Raw genomic sequence first — 11,739 nt, 5'->3', positions numbered from 1 at the left:
GCAGGCTCATCACGTATGTAAACATTCAGTTTGAATGTAAACATGTGACGTCACTGCTATCTTCGCACAAGCTGGACCGAGACAATGCTCTACGGTCACAGCATGCTTACTTTTGTACTCCAACATGTGGGGATAAAACATGCGTCACATTCGAAGTGTCATTTTTCTAACGAGCCTACCTTGTTTTCTGCATACCGTGGTGGCGACGAAGCCTCAACACTGAAGAGCTATTTTTCAAGAGAAAGAAAAACGGCTACCTAAGATGACATTTTTTCTTGTAAAATTTAAAAATTCAGAAGTCAACCGTCTAAGACGAGTTAAGTAGCTCCATTTAATTCCACCAATTATTTCGATATCTTTGCAGATACGTGACGACCACACAGTCGAGTCAAGTACGAGACACTGAAGACGACAGTTGTGGTCGAAATACGTATCTGCAAAGATATCGAAATTATTTGTTGGAATTAAATGGAGTTACTTAACTCGTCTTAGACGGTTGAATACATTCCACTAAAAAGAGCTTAAAATATTTTTTCTAATTAAGAAGTCGTTCAAATCGGAAGAGCCGTTTTTAAGTTAGGTATGATATCCGCATTGGAAATGCTGGGTAATGCTTTTTTTTTTGTTTTTTGACTATTTTTGTGTCGTCTGCGAATAAGTAGCGGCATCCAGGAGGTAGCAACAGGGAGGCGTCATTTATGAAAATAGAAAATAGAAGAGGCCCAAGATTGCTGCCTTGCGGGACCCAGAATTATTGACAAACAGTTGGGATTCCGAACAACCTATTTTTACGCTGACTGAACGGTTTCGCAAGTAGGATCCAAACCAGTCTACGCTCCTTGAGGATGCTCCGAGTCTCTCCAGTTTGGCAAGCAGAATTCCGTGGTCAACTGTGTCGAACGCCGCCTTCAAATCCATGTATGCAGCATCAACCTGCCAACCTAAGTCCATGCTCCGTAAGCACGAGCGTGGATACAGAACGCTTCGGGTAGAATCCGTGCTGATCTTTGTCGATGTAGTTTTTGCAACACCTAAACAGGCAATCGTTCACTATTATTTCAAATAATTTGGAGCAAGAGCACAAGGAAGTAATACCCCGATAGTTTGTAATATCACGTTCGTCTTTTTTTGTGAATCGGAGACATGAAGGCAAATTTCCAGTATGTCGGGAACTGACTATGCTGAACTGATAGGTTGAATAGCATTGCTAATGTGTGGCTTAAAACGTCTTTGCATAGCTTTAGCACGGATGCTGGTATTCCGTCGGGACCTGGTGCGAACGATAGCTTCAATTTCTGCGTTGCTGCTATCACCATGTCGGCTGTAAAGTGGGCAAGTACGAAGTTGAAGGCTTCGCCTGGCATATCAACGATTGCATCGTCGACTTGCGCTTCAGATGCGGATAATTCGCCTAAAAAACGTCGGAAATGAAGTGCAAATAGATTGCATTTCTCGCGTTCATTGTTGGCCGTCGTGTCTCCTAGAAACACTGAGCATGGCAGTCCTGATTCTTTTCTCATTTTTCGTTTCGTTTCGTTTCCTCATTTTTTCAAGAGATTCGTTCACGAATGACCAGAATCTCTTGGGATTAGCGAAGACTAGCTTCGTTCGCTTCACGTACCGATTGTACAAGCAATGGTTATAGTTACGGTAGCGCTGGCTAGCAACATTGAATAGTCGTTTGTAATAAGTTGATCGTGAATTACTGTATTTTCGGAGAGCAGCTGATCGTTCTCGCTTTAGTGTCCGTAAACGAGAGTTAGACCATGACGGTTTTTGTAGAGGTCTGTGAGCTGGTGCAACATGGAAAATCGCCTCTTCTACCTTGTTGCAAAAGTGATCCGCCGCGTCGTTGATATGACTGGATGTTTGAATAACTTGCCAATCCATTTCATAAAGCTCGGTGCACTGTAGTCGGTCCGGAGAAAATCCAATTATTAGTTTTCGGGAGACTGCTCAAACACTATAGGCGAAGGCAAATTTAATGACAAAGTTAGGGCGGGGTGGTCAGCGTCAAGATCAACCAACGACTCAAGCGGCAAGGGAACAGTTGAGCTCGGCAAAGCGTAGTCGTTCACTAAGACGAGATCCAGTAAGCGATAAGGCGATTCAAGTTGGTATTGATTTGGAAGAACCCGTGACGAATTTCGCGCCAACTCGACCAGCGGTTGGCAGCACCATCTCAGAATCGAATGAAACTTGGTGGGCATAAAGATATGGTATTTCTAAGCCACTCTGCATACTTGGTTTTTCAAAAATTGTCAAGAGTAACATTTGATAAGGGCCTAATTTTTTTTCATGGATTTTTTATAAATCGATGTAACTCTAAAATGACAAGACCTACAAAAAAGTGTTGTATGGCGGACTGTCGTGAAATTCCCAGAAGTTTTTTGGAAAAATATAATATAATAAAAAAAAAACCGATTTCTACACTGAAAAAAATTAGTTTTAAAAAATAAAATCAATATTACAAAAAAACCTCATCTCAGAAATCGATGGAATTTTTTCTGCAGATAGGTATTTTAATTATCTAACTTTTCTGGGAATAATGTTCCTGTGACATATTTAAGGAAAAAAAAAATTTTCTAACAAAAACTTTTTTCATGTCCATATTGAGTGAAAATTTATCAGCGTGTTTTATGCCTACAGCGCCAATTATAGGTTCAGCAGCCTATCATCAACCAACGACACATTTTGGACGTATAAAAATTTGTTTGGGGAGCAATTTAGCATAATCTAACATTAATGTGGACCAACATTTGGAAAGGGCGTACATTTTCCAAGATTTCTTATATCAATGCTACACACAAATGACCTGATTTACAAAATTGTGTTGTTTGATGGACTATTGTAAATTTGTCTAAACTATGAAGTCTGAAATATAAAAGAGCGTTTCGTTCATTGAGGAAATAAATTAATGAATGTAAAGATTAAAATTGGTTTAGTGGTCGATTTTTTTAATCAGATAAACATTTTTCTTCAATTTTATTTGTTACTACATTTAATTCTTATTTCTACTTGAATACTCATTAATTTGTAAACTTAGTCGAACAATTCAAAGAATTTTGGGTCTTCATCTGAGTTGGAATATTTTTAGCCAGGATTTTATCATGAGCGTTTGGTATAAAAGAATGAAGCTTTTGTGCCAATTATAGTTTTTGCTTTTTTGAAAAGTTCATCAAACTCTTGTTGAGTACTGTCGTCGGGGGTGACAATGGGTCAAATGGGGGTGAGAATGGGTCACTGTTTCAACTACTTAGAATGCTTGTAGAATGGATGTATCTGAGGACAAGAAGACAAAAAGAGACCTTTTTAAACGAATTTTCTCTACGCCCTCCATGCTCGCGGTGAGAGTGATGACTCATTCTCACCCCCAGACCCATTGACACCCCCGATGGCGGTATTGCTCATTCGTAATATAACAGAAATGTAATATAGTGATATTTTTGTTTGATTGAAAACGTATTCGTACAACTTCCGAGGAGTCTTTTTAGTATTTCCATAATCTTTGGCAAGAGTTGCTCGTTTTGCCATTCGTTTGAGAGTGCCACCAATAGCTTCGCAAGGTCCTTTTCCGTGCGATGTTGTAAAAAAAAGTGCCATTCTGCTTCTAAGCCATGTTTTGAATTTAAATTACACAGACTTGCAAAGTTCCTTTTATTTTTATAATGTGCTGCAGCTCACCCAGACACAAAAGTAATTTTTGTAAAATCGATCGACTGTTTCAAAAAGTCAATTAATTTTGAAATGTATAAGTGAACAGCTTTTGTGTCATGGGTCATTACTTCTGATTAATAAAGCTAATGTTTTCTAATTAACCGTTTCTTTTAAAGTAAACTTCGAATGGATGTATTGTTGCCTGGGAATTATTCCAACCTTGAGCAGCATTTTGGATAATAAATAAATAATTTTCAGAGAAATCTAACAGTACAAGTGTATTGCTGTTTAGAAATAATGTCATAAGTTATAAGTTTATCAATTTTTTCAATAAAATACGATACAAAATCATCTACAGGGTTTATAACGGTTTCTTAATTACACCGTTCAGTGGCTAGCCTTTGCTGAAAAACAACATCTTCTTTTCCACTATTACAATTAAATATCACTTCAGTTTCGTTTCGGCAACATTGCCCGTTTCCAAAGTAATTATTTTTTGTAATTGTTTTTAAGTTACTTCGATACAAAAGTTAAATAAAACATAAACCCTTTTCAAATGTTGGTCCACAATTATGTTGGATTATGCTAAATTACTTCCCAAACAAATTTTCATACGTCCAAAATGTGTCGTTGATTGATGATAGGATGCTGAACCTATAATTGGCGCTGTAGGCATAAAACACGCTGATAAATTTTTATTCAATATGAACATGAAAAAGTTTTTGTTAGAATTTTTTTCCTTAAATATGTCACAGAAACATTATTCCCAGAAAAGTTAATAAAAATATCTATCTGCAGAAAAAATTTCATCGATTTCTGAGATGAGGTTTTTTTTGTAACATCGATTTTAATTTTAAAACCTAATTTTTTTCAGTGTAGAAATCGGTATTTTATTTTATGGATATTTTTCCAAAAAACTTCTGGGAATTTCACGACAGTCCGCCATACAACACTTTTTTGTAGGTCTTGTCATTTTAGAGTTACATCGATTTATAAAAAATCCGTGAAAAAAAATTAGGCCCTCATCAAATGTTACTCTTAACAATTTTTGAAAAACTAAGTATGCAGAGTGGCTTAGAAATACCATATCTTCATGCCCACCAAGTTTCATTCGATTCTGAGATGGTGCTGCCAGCCCCATAGAAGGCGGTTGGCGCGAAATTCGTCCCGTGCAAGTTGAATCCGTCAAGAAGTGCACAGCAGGCTGCGGGCATGTGCGATAGCATTGGGTCGATGAAAGGTGTACCATTATTGGGAAAGCACCAATGAAGACCCGCTTGATTGTAGTCACCGAACAGAAGAGCAAGAGACTGGAAATCTATTCGAGATGAGATGGATCTCAGCGACTCGATGTGCGAGTTGATAATCGTGCAATCGTTCTTTCGGTCGGGAGGCAGGTAAACTACACCGACACTTAATTTTTTTTGAGGAATTTCAACAACAACCTACAGCTGCTCGAGCGTTTCGGAGATAGGCGTCGGGTCGATGTAGCTGGCCATTTTATTGGAGACAGCAATCAATACTCCTCCATCACGTGACTTGTTACTGTTCAGGCTAGATCGGTCGGTCATGTAGACGGTGTAGAAGTAGAGTGAACCGAAAAGTTGTGTAGAGTAAATACGATCGTCAAGCCAGGTTTCTGTCAGGACGATCAAATCGTACACTGCCTCCGATACAGACAAAAAGAAGGTATCAATTTTTGTCCTTAGTCCACGCACATTCTGGTAGTAGACTCGAAGAATATTAGATGAGCTTTCGAGTGAGTCGGTAGAAGTTGCAGACTGGAGAGCTTCATAACGGTTGTCAACCGGAAATAAGAGTGGGTTGAGAGACTGATTAACTACCTAACTACCTAACTACCTTAACTACCTGATTAACTACCTGGCACGAGTGCTCTTGGATTAGATGTACACGCAATAGTCGGCGATTCAGCAGGGCGTCCAAAACTGGAACGTGGAGTAATTTGAAGTACCGGATGGTCAATATCACAAATGCACTTGCCTGACGTTGGAGATCGGAAGCCCCCTATACCATTACCAACTTCAGGACTGGGACGATGAACAAAGGTGTCTGTGGAGAGCGCGACTGAGTTGGCTGGAGTGGGGGCTTCTTTAGTGCAAGATGGAGTGTGTCCCGGATTCATTAAAGTTGCTGCAATACCAGGAACAGTAGTATACTGCATGTTGTCGGCGGTGGTAATACTGGAGCAGCTGAAACTTGTCGAAGAATTACACGAAGTGATGGTTCTAAAGGACGCATACTTGCCTGTAAGATGTAGTCGGGAGATCCCGTCACCAACCACGACCGAAGGACCAGGACGACTCAGATGACATGAATTTACGGGAAGCATGACTTGGTCGGGTGGCTCAAGGACTCCCTCAGTACTGTTGGCAATACGTCCTGGATGTGTACGTACAGCGTGTGGTCGATACAGCAGGAGAGTCTTCCTCAGGCTTAGGTCAGGCTTCAACTATGGTCGTATGCTGACAGGGATGGGGGATTTGCTCTTCTCCGGAGGTGCAACAGTTGTCTGTTAGCAAATTCCCCTCTCGGTCACATGGCGAGCTTTGGCGCAGTCTTATGCCGCGCGCTATTGACAGTTGCGTAAAACCTTCGCATATCGTTTCTATCCATGTTCTCGTACGCTTCAGCTATCACACTCTCTACGTGTTGCCTTTCCCAACAAACAATTTATGCTAAAATAATGGTGTATTAAGGAGCATGATCGACATAATCGGCGACGGTCAAACTGTGGAACCACCAACGCTGGACGGGGTGAAGAAGGCTCTAAACGAACTTAAAAATAGTAAAGCTGCTGGGAAGAACGAGATCCCGATCGAGCTTCCCAAACACGGAAGTGAGCAGCTACATAAATCCATCCACCACATTATCCAGAAAATATGGGAGGATGAAGAACTGCCAACGAATAAAGGACAACGATTGGAAAGTAGGATCTTGGATCGTGAGAACTTTCAATGAACTCGCACATGTTGGGCTCCAGGCTGAGCTGCACAAGGTCGCCGTGAGTGTGGCAGCAATCCAGGAAATACGATGGCCCAGTACTAGAGAACGTGAATTCCGGGCGGTAGATCCCATAGCTAACATTTCATTCAAGTATCACATCTATTACTTCTTTTCTTTTTTTTTTCTGAAATTGAAATTTGAAATTTTTCCAAGATTTTTTTAAAAATTTCAACGGGAAATTTTTCAAAACTTTCACACGATGTTTCTTCGGAATTTGCTCGTAAAGTTTTTTGGAATGTACATGGGCTATATTTCAGAATTTATTCAGCAAACTCGTGGGAATTTTCACTTCACACCTTCTATTTTTTGCGTGAAGTTCCTCGAAAATTCCATAGAAAATTGTACGGGATTGTCAAGAAAACGATTTACATTTCAACGGGAAGTTTCTACTGAAATCCAATAAAAATGCTGTGCATTGTAAAGCGTATTTTATTATTCCAAAAACGTTACTGCAAGATGGATCAATGTGGACTTTGCCTCAAATTGAAACTTGTACTCCAAAATAGATAATTAGAAAATGCTTTCGTTTATTTCTCATAATCGCTGGTTGCTCATTTCGTCAACGGGAAGGTTTTTGGAATTTCCAAGGAAAATTGTTTGGCATTTCCATGGAAAATTCTCCGGAATTCACATGAGAAAATCTATAGGATATATTCCTATATTGAATTGTTTAAAATATGCACGGAAAGATTTTTGGAATTTCGAATTTTCCGCGGGAAAAAATTTCATGAGAGACTCTCTGTAATTTTTATGAATTTTCCACAGAAAATCAAGAACTCAAAATGGGGATTTCAACACAAAATTCTGTTGAACGGAACATAATTCGGAATTTCGATACTAAAATCTTTGAATTTTGTACGAATTATTTTTCATATTCCTTCGGAATTTCCACGGGGATTTTTCCGGAAGTTCTACTAAAACTTCAGAATTTCTACGTGAAATTCTAAAATTTTCACGGAAAACTTTTCGGTATTTGAACGGAGTTTTTATTGTCCATGAGATTTTTTTGCAATTCTACGGGAAATTATTAAATAGAAGGAAGGGTCACTTGACAACATCTTTCGATGGAAAGCCATTTCATTGAATTACGTGTTAAACCGAAAGTCATCGACCCAAAATGAACGTTCGTACGAAACGGTTATTAAACCGATAACGGTTTGGCTGAAAGCGTTTACCCTAACTGATCATTTGGCCAAAATGGTAGTTTGACCGAATAAGTCATCTGGCCAAAATGCCGTTCGGCTGAAATGGTTGATTGACAGAAAAGGCCATTTGGCGAAAATGACATTTGTTCGAATGAGTAACGTCATAACGTCGGAAGCAACATTTTTCACTCCAATGAAAACTTGTTTGAACTAGCTGTTTTTAGTGGTTGTGTAGTTCTTAACGTGGAATAAAAACGTTTTCTCATAATACGGGATCAATGTATCACTTCAGAATTTAATTGAATTGTCTTTATGTTTTAGGGGCTTTCAGCCCTTGGCTAGCTCACCTCTCGTCACTTAAGAAATATAGGTATGTTGATTTGAATTTAAATGATTGTCAATTTTACAACAAGAGTAAAGTGACCTGATTATTTTTTGAACCAATCCGGGACATCTTATGCATTACAAATTTTGAAAGCATATCAAATTGTTACAAAAATCTGCTATAATCCTACATCATCTAGTATGACACCAATTATTCGATTTCATAGGAACAAATGAATCATTTGTTTGAGAAACTGCATCTCAAATCACATCTCAAACAAACAAACAAAATTTCATACATTCCTAAACAAAAAATTTGTTTTGTATTTTTGGATCTCAAAAATCTCATTTTGGTAAAAAATCTCTGTCGAACAATGAGTTCAAATGCCTTACAATCGTTGGATGTTCTAAATATTTTTAAATGGAGAAATGTTTTACAGTCTAGACCTCGTGGCCATGCGGTTAGCGGCACCTCGGTTGTTCAAGCGTTTTTTTTAAATTGTATGTTGTGATTATCGCTACAGTTGTTTTTTTTATACTTTATTATAATGGTTTTCTCGATAAACGAAGTTCATCACTTACGCATCAGTTGTGGAAACCCTTCAATAAGCAAAAATGTTCTTATGCTATGTGTTCAGTCTTATCACAAAGATAAAGTTTAAAGAAAAAGCGTTCAGAATGACCAACTGATTTCGTTTTTTTTTGGGTTTTTTAGGCGTTTTCTTCATTTTACAGATTGTTAGATCTTTGCAGATTTAAGAATGCTTCAGATTTTACACATTTTTTTATATCCCATTTATTCCAGATCCTGGAGCGGACTTGGATATTTTCGATTCAGATCATTTTGATGCTGAAAATTATATAAACCCTTAAAGTTAAAGTTGGAATCTTTCTGCGTTATCCAGAGTCTGGACAAACCAACTCAATTTGCTGACCTTCAGAAATTTTTGATTATTTATTATTCAAGGAAATTGTCTAGGTCCTTAAAATTTTGCCTATTTTTATTCTCCAAATTCAGTATACCCTCTAGACTGCCCAAGTTGACCCTTTTTCTTTTGATTACTCTGATCTGTTACAGATTTTCTTCTTCTTCTTCTTATTGGCATTACATCCCCACACTGGGACAGAGCCGCCTCGCAGCTTAGTGTATATTAAGCACTTCCACAGTTATTAACTGCGAGGTTTCTAAGCCAGGTTACCATTTTTGCATTCGTATATCATGAGGCTAACACGATGATACTTTTATGCCCAGGGATGTCAAGACAATTTCCAATCCGAAAATTGCCTAGACCGGCACCGGGAATCGAACCCAGCCACCCTCAGCATGGTCTTGCTTTGTAGCCGCGCGTCTTACCGCACGGCTAAGGAGGGCCCCATAAGATTTTCTAGAAATTTCATTTTCTACGGATTCCATAACACCTGACTTTTCAGATTCATCATGGAATGCGGGACATTTTCCGGGACACCTGACTATGCGGGACAAGTAGGCTGAATCCGGGACTGGCCCGCATAATCCGGGACGTCTGGCGCCCGTTTCGCATTTCTTCGTGCGCTTTCTATTCCATTGTAACACAGCAAACTATTTCATACAAGATGTACGCCATATGGTGGCGGAGTAACTGATTAAAGATTATGTATTTACCTTAGATAAGAAAATTTGAAAATTTTCAAATGTTATTCAGTCAAAATATATGTGTCGAGGTTGAGGGACCGCGATAAATCATATCCATATGATTATATAGTCTTGTGTCACTATGTACATTTAGCGCTTGATAAATGTTTTATAGAATTAGTATCCAAAACAAAGATCAGGCTCAGTATTAGTGTATTCAGTATGCTTCAGCTTTTTCAAGGAAGTTTTTCCGCTACCAATTTCTCGGTATAAAACATATCCTGGTTCGACGGCCTAACATAAATCAACCACAATTCTCAAAGCGATAATTACTTTGCGGGATTCGCCTAGCGTATAAAAACAAGCAATTCGGATACAGGAAAACTTCTCTTTAGCTCTGCCCAGCTAAAGCGCACTCTGCAACACAAACAAATCAATTATACTGTTTGATATTTGATTTATACCTCGATGATACTACATTATTCATACGTGCAGAATCGTCCCAACAGATCTCGGCGAATGGAGGACTGGAAAAAATAACCCCAAACTCGATGCCCTCAGAACGGAAGGGACACGCCGCCGAAAAAATCGAGCCCGGTTCACAGATCGCTACCGGAGGTTATGAATACGAATGAATATCAACCAAATTTGTAACCATATTAAATTTTATTTCAGCCATAATTCGCATCCGCAGTCACCACTCCCTTTATAAATGCGTATTGAAATATGCAAACGGTAGTTGGGACATTGTTACAATACCCACACTCGGCTCCGGCCGACTAGGTACTGGCTCTCTGTGTGCGGACGTAAATATCCCAGAGGAACTCCAAATTTTGTGTATTTTAAGTGAATAAAAAAAATCCGGAAGCCCTACTCCAATTTGCGGACGGACTCCCGTGACTCTTCTGAATATATATGTTTGTTTCGCAACTCGTGTCTGCTTGTTTGCCTACATGTGTGGTTATAGATTTGCATGAATGGTGTTTGGCTTTGTTTCCACCCTCTACAGCGGGTTGGTTTAGAGCTGGAAAATTGTATACCCAAGCTGTACCGAATATGGATTCCAAATGGGGGAAGGTGCGTTCGACGATGGGAAAATTTGGAAACCACGTGAAAATCGACGTAAGGTGTGTGTGCTGAAGATGGTTTTGAATTTATTGGAATTTTCTTCAACACACTTCAGGATACGGTTCACTAAGGAGAAGAAAAAGTTCAATTTATATGTTTTAAACAATGTTGAAAAGATGCTTTCAGCGCAGTTGGAAAGGTCTGATACAAGGATGTTTAAGGAGAAATGTGGAAAGACGTTTGAGCTTTGATCAGATATCGTTGCGAGGGTGAAGACAGACATTCGGAAGCAGGGAAGTATATCACTATAAAAGCGATACTCAAGGCAAGAAAAATAAGGAAAAATAAGGTTACATGGTTATTATTCTCTTATGGAACATAATACGCAAAACAAGGAAAATTATTTAATAACAACTATTTATATTTTTTCCAATACTTCTATACTACTCTTCAATATAAGTTCTGATTATTGCTACAAATCTTCCAATAAATGTTTTTAATATTGGAAGAATATTTATTTGCCAATAATATTATTTTCAAGGTTTGATTTTTTGTATCACTTAACCAAGTAGAACCGATATCGTACCACAAACGGAACGCACCAACGAAAATCATCTTCCTATGCATATGCAATGGAACTGATGTACATACATCCATGCATAATAAATGTCCCGTAAGTGTATGTCCATAATTTTACCGGATGCCACCGCAAGTCTAAGGAAAACTCCTTTTCCCTCATCTTTCAAACAAAGATGCCTTCGCATACTCACCTTACGTACAATCAAACTAGCGAGATATACCATTGCAAAGTATCTCCGCATACGGCTGATAAAATATTCAAATGCAGTAAAAGACACTTTTATACCTATCATACATTGCGGAAATTTATGTTTATTTGATTTCAATACA

This window comes from Armigeres subalbatus, chromosome 3 (genome assembly GCF_024139115.2).
Source record: "Armigeres subalbatus isolate Guangzhou_Male chromosome 3, GZ_Asu_2, whole genome shotgun sequence".
Taxonomy (NCBI): domain Eukaryota; kingdom Metazoa; phylum Arthropoda; class Insecta; order Diptera; family Culicidae; genus Armigeres; species Armigeres subalbatus.
The sequence above is the reverse complement of the archived record's forward strand: the minus strand, read 5'-3'. Positions refer to the sequence as shown.